This window comes from Pinus tabuliformis, chromosome 1_1 (assembly GCF_031772625.1).
Source record: "Pinus tabuliformis cultivar Carrire ecotype Pingquan chromosome 1_1, CPIR1, whole genome shotgun sequence".
NCBI lineage: Eukaryota > Viridiplantae > Streptophyta > Pinopsida > Pinales > Pinaceae > Pinus > Pinus tabuliformis.
The window spans coordinates 272,857,971-272,864,310 of record NC_142297.1 but is presented as its reverse complement, the minus strand read 5'-3'; positions in this window follow the sequence as shown (position 1 = coordinate 272,864,310).

The following is a 6,340-nucleotide window of genomic DNA, read 5'->3' as shown; positions in this document are numbered from 1 at the left end:
CTTGTACATACCGGGATTATACTCAAATGGAAGCACTTCCTATCTTTTTTGCAACGCGGCTTTAAAGATTTTTTCCTTATCATAGACTTAGGTTTTAAAATATTCAAAAGACCTTCCTAAGCTTACGATGGTAACCTTATTTTGAAGAAAGGAAACTCTTGCTTTTCCTAAATTTTAACTAAGGGTCCCCATTCATTTAGTATTTTGGACAACACTTAAATGAAAAAAGGGGGGGGGGTTGCTGCTAGCCACAACAGGTTGTACATAAATAAGTTGCCCAAAGCAGCATTTCAGTTTTCAACATTTGTTTTAGTTTCCTAATGTACAAGTTGCAGTATGTGTGTTTTTCTTTGTTGGAATAAGTTTTTCAGGTTTGTAGTTGTTTGTGATCGTATTTCCCAATGGATGAGGCACTTGGTCTGCGGTGTTCTTGTCATCTCCAAGGAGCTGCCATCCCCAATAAGGCCAATGTTAGTTCCAGTCTTCGTAGCTTGTCACCAGGGATCAAAATGGGCTCATACTATGTCTGGTTTTCAGAGATGTTTTTCACATGAGTTTTAGTGCAAATCATATCCTAAGTATGTCCATCAGAAGCAGCTTCAAAAAATATTTCCAACGGTATATCACACTCCCATAATCGGTTTTTGGATCAGAAGATATGATCAAAATGAATGATTGATTCTTGGTTATGCATGTTTTGAGGTCCTTTGCTGCACACAGGGACAAGTTTACTACAAAATCAGTTTCTGAAGTAATGGACATGAATTTTACAACAATGAAAGAGGCTTTTGTCAATCACTTATGAAATAACCAAAACCTCCTTCAGTTTATGCACAGGTGTTACTATGTGGGAGATATAAGGTGATATTTGAAGCCTACATTAAAACAAAACAAATTTTGCATTTGTTTTACTATTTTAGTCATTGTAGTGCGGCGCCATTTTACAATAGATGGAAAGTAATTTTGAGAAACCCAAGAATGGTTTTGTCAACCACGAGCCATATAACAAAATTTTCTTTCAGTTTATTCACAGGTATCGTGAATTGGAATATTTGACTAGATCTTTACAGCCTATTTTTACAGATTTAAATATTTAGTGATTTCCTGTTTAGAGATTATTTTGTGGCACAGATTCCGAGCAATGGGAAACTAATTTCTAAAATTTCAGAGAGGTTTTTCTCAAACATGACCTTATCTACAAAAATCTCTTTTGTTTTTGTAACATGTGGTATGGGTCAAGAGATACGAGTTCATCTTTGAGCACTATTTTCAGAAATTCGGTCCAAATTTAATGTATCTGATTCTACCTTGAGAGAGATGGTTGAGCTCAACTCCCTTAGTAGAGGGATGAGATAATTGTATATATTTGATGAATTTCAGAGTGTAATGGTTGGATTTTTGTAGTAGAGTGAGGCTTCCATTGGACTGTGTAAAGTTTTCCTTGAATATTATTTTAATGAAGTTTTTTCTCCTCTTTAAATTTGGGATTCATCACGGTGTTTAATGTGCAACATGTTTTTCTTGTAAATTCATTTCCATGCTTTGTTTTTTTGATAATTTGGTTACAACATTCTCTAAGGGAAGTGTTAGGAATCCAACCATGCACGATGCTACTTTCACAATGATTATGTTGTTTGATGTAGTGGTTATCTTTTCAGAATCCATCCTCTGTCAGATGCTCTGTTGAGTAATCCTATGCTTCTCTTTCTTCTAAAGTTTTTGTTAGCCTCCTGTTGCAATAGGTGTTCATTTTTCATGATTGACATTTTTACATGCCAAATATGTCATACTTTGCAGGCTGCAGTGTTCCATATTTCCAGAAAATGCCATGAGAGTGTGTTGGTCCAAATGCCACTGTTGTATTCCAATTTTGATGAGTTGTTCCATTTTTGAAAAGTTTCTTCAGTTAAGGGAAGGCCAAACTGTTTAATCTTGGCCTCCCTAGGTTTCAATTTCTTGTTTTAGAATATAGAGAATGATATCTGTCTAAACATCTTAATCTTGGCAGATTTGTAGATAGGTAGAGAATCAAAGGAGCCCAACTGCTTAATCTGGGCCCTTGGCAGAAATAAGTGTAGATTTAGATAGGAGGCCAGTCAAAAGAAAAATTGTAAAGTTGGGTCTGCAAGTCTAAGTGCACCCAAACCAAAAGGAAGAAAAAATGTTAGGAAAGTAGGTTGGGTAGGTAGTTTTGAGGTGGCAGAATGATGATTGATGATCAATTTTGTTTTTCAAAGTGTTATATATTTTCAGATCACAAGTTGCAGGAAGTTTTCCATCTGGAGGAGCTCAAGCTGAACATCACTAACTCCCCCTTCTTCTTATTCCCTAAATCACTCACTAACTTACCCAAAGAGGTCAAGATCTGCTTGAGCCTCTTAGTCTCATCATGTTCCATATCATTTGCCTAAGAACATATCTGCTTTACTTAGAGGCATTCATACCTCTTTTGCAAGTTCTATTCCCACCCTGATAGCCTAAGGTCCCTTACCTTAGCGCTTTCTCATCATCTTCATATTAACTACTGACTCTATTATGTAAATCCCTATCTGTTTTCCCCTTCCCCTACTAAATCTATGTTAATAACTCCCCTATGTACATATCCCACCTTATAGCACTATAGCTATGTATTTTTCAGTCCTGGGACATAGTAGTCCACCTGGGACTATTGTGAACCCATCTGTGTCATGAAACTGGGATTGGTCTAAACCTCTGGTTAGACCAAGAACCTTTACCCACCTCTCTGTCCTCAAAACCCTGTAACTTTACCCCTCCACAATCATTTGCACAAAGATAATGTTTAAAAGTTTTAATAAACATTAAGTTTTGTTCTCCCCCGCTTGTATAAACCCATAAAACCCACAAAACCAAAGTTTAACCCTCCCCGCGGCATTTTATGAAGATCTGAATATTCGCACAGATCCCTCGTATAAACCCGCTGCCAGCTTCGAGCTCCGTCAGCCCTCCGATCCGCCCCTCCTAGGTCTGACGGCTCTCGGCGATTTCGGAGCCGTCCTCTCACCCGACATTTAGTGCCCGATGGCTTGGCAGTTTTTCCGCCGTATAGGAGGACGCGCGTCTGCCTGTGATTGCATCGGGGCCTCTCTGACAGTTATCGCCCTCGTACAGAAGGTGGTCTGATGAAAACCACAAACCGCCTTCTGTCCCTCCTCCCCTGACGACTGCGCCAGGACGCCGCCACGTCATCTGCCCGCATCAGCCTCCTGCCACTATGTCCACTACCATGTCACCTCCGTACTGCTGACATCACCCCGACACGTCATCCGCCTTACCAGGTCCCACCTGCTTACATCATGCTGACGTCATCATCAATTTTGGCACTAAAGGCGAAATCGCTAAGGAAATTGGGCCAAAATGGAAGCTCCCTTGCAGCCCTGTGACCTGCAGCGCCCGAAATTTGCATTTCAACAGAAATTTTTCACACAGGTTCAGAAAAGGAACAAAAAATGGTTCTAAAGGAAACAAAGGCCCGAACAACAGCCAGTAAATCTTGATTTGACCCACAGCGAAGGAGAGAAGCAGGCCAATTCATTTGTCAAAGAGTATCAGAGGAAAGAGAAGCAACAAAGAGTATCAGTCATTTTTTTAATGGAAATCTTCAGTTCCCAAAGCAGGTTAACATTGATGGCCTCCAACAAAGTCAAATCAGGCAGTGTAAGCCCATCCCAGCTCTCAAATCACAGTTAAAGCATTTAAAGCCACCGAACTACAATGGAGTAGAAGCCCATGCACAGTTATTGCAGAAACACTGTACCAAGCCACCGAGGACAACACATAGACTCAGTTTTGATACGACTACCCTCAATGCAGCTCAAGATATTTTCTTGCATTTATTTCTTGATAGGATTAGGTTAAAGTAATCATTTTTCTTTCAGACCTGTTTAGGTCAAACTGTAATAGACAATTTTGGAGAGTTTTCCCTATATATACCACCCTCTGCATTGTTTTAAGGGTTGGTTGGTTGATAGTTTCAACTAGAGACTCACACTGTATACTTGAGTTGTATTCTTTAATAAAAGATTGCTAAAAGCTTGGAGAATAAACTATTTGATGTGTTGTTAATTGTTTCTAGAGACTGAATGTTGGAATTCTTGTGCTGCGATACGAACCAATAAGTGCCTCTTACCTCTGTTTTCATTTATCACCATCTAAATAGCAGAAAGAAAGATTAGTTTAGAATTTGTTTGACTACACTCTAGGCTCAATTTCTGTTGTTTCTTTATGTTTTCATCTGAACTGAATTGGACATGAATATGAATTCCTTCTGGCTCATATTTACCCTAATTCGCCTGTTTTGGACAGTTATCTAGGGATTCTTTACTGCCCCTAGATAGAGTTCTTTCACCTCCCTCTGCTAAGCTGGACGAGATATTTTTAACTGCCTCTCATTCCTTAGCATTCAGTCCATCCCTTTATACCTAAAGCATTGTTTCATGCGCAACTATCTTGCTCCATTTTTCTCTCTTGTGACCAAGAAAACGCACCAGCAGTCTTCCTCCTCGACTCCATGCCCAATGGTTTGAAACCCTCATGCTATACCTGCCTCTTTACCTGAAAACATCAATCTTCCCACCAAAATCAAAACAAAAACCCCTGAACTCAATAGCTAGCCTAAAAATCATTTAAAACAAAGCTAAATCCGAAAGAGAGAGCCCTCTCTGATTGCAGGTGGGCTAGAACCAGCAGTCCAAAGTTGGTCTGTGGTTACCTCGGCCGTATCCCTTTGCTCCAACCTAAGGGAAAACCTGAGTGATAACATAATGGTGACTCCACTGGGGACCATCCTCAGTTAATTCCACAAAAAAGGTTGGAAAAATCCACTGGAAAAATCGATCTTCTAATTGCTGTATATTCCTTAAAACTACAGATGAAGCCTGAATGTCAGCCAGGAAGCCTTTGAAATTGTTCTTTACTTTGCATTAACAGAAGTAAATAAAAGCTGCTTCAGTCAATCTTCATGCTAGTTTTAAGCTATACACAGCCATTCCAAAATCTGATCAGTTCCTTGCTAATTTAAAAAAATAAAAAATATATATTCCCAGAAAAATACCAAAAACAAATTCAGAAGATGGCTCCCAAAAAGAATCCACGATATACAAAGTCAAACCTAGATCCAGACCCTCCAGCTGTTTTTGATAATCCGAACTTAATCCCAAAGATCCTTAGGAAGCAAGAAAGACAAAAAGATTTTGCTGATTTGAGACCTGAAACAGCTGACCCAAGCTGTGTTCCAACTCCTGTCAAGGTTCTATTTTGCTCAACCCCTGCTTCCCTTTGTTCATCATCCACATCTCCAAGCACTCCTTCCACACCCCCATTCACTGCGCATACTACAACTACCACTACTGCTGTTCCATCTACTCCTGTTATCCCTGTTGTCCCAGTTGTTCCATTTATCCCCGTTGTTCCACTTATCCCTGCCAATATGGCTAATAGATATGCACCCCTGCAACTGCCTGCTAATCCTGGGGCTTTACCTCAAGATTACCAATCGAAAATCACATATTTTGATTCCACTTGTCCTTTCAGAGCCCTTCAGCATACCAAAAAGATGCAAGACTATTTTGAAAACTACAAGATAGATGATGATAGCGTCAGAATGAGAATTTTTGTTCAGAGTTTAACAGGTGATGTAAGAACTTGGTTCAGATCAATTGCTGCAAATTCCATAACGACTCCGGATGAGATTTACCAATCCTTTACCAACAAATGGGAGAAAAAGAAAGACCCCTTGCACATACTAGCAGAATATGATACAATTAAACAAGGCCCTCAAGAGACTGTTTTGGAGTACTGTGCAAGATTCAATAATGTCTATAATGCAATACCACAGAACTTAAGGCCTCCCCCTGACCTTGCATTGTATAAATTCCCTGATGGATTCGACCCAGATATGGCATACCAGTTAAAAGAAAGAGCTCCTCAGATCCTTGCAGACATGCAAAATGTTGCTATTAGCGTAGAGGCTAACCTAATTGCCAAAAGAAACAGAGCTAGAATGGAAAGAAGAACCACCTTTAAGGAAGAACCCTCAGCCTTTGATCAAAAGCTTGATGCTATTATTAGTGGCTTACAAAGGTTGGGAGAGAGAGTAGAAAGTGTTGAGAGAAAAGCATCATGGGAAGGACAACAATCCAATACCATAAGAACCCAAATTTTAGGAAAACGCAGAACACAAATGCTAGTAGGTCTAGTCCAGATCATGATGTAAGGCCCCCTTTTCATGAGAACTATGTTGAAGGATCTACTTCTAGTCAACCCATAGAGGACACTCACATGAATTTGATGGACCTAAAAGGTGAGCATCAAACTTTCCTGA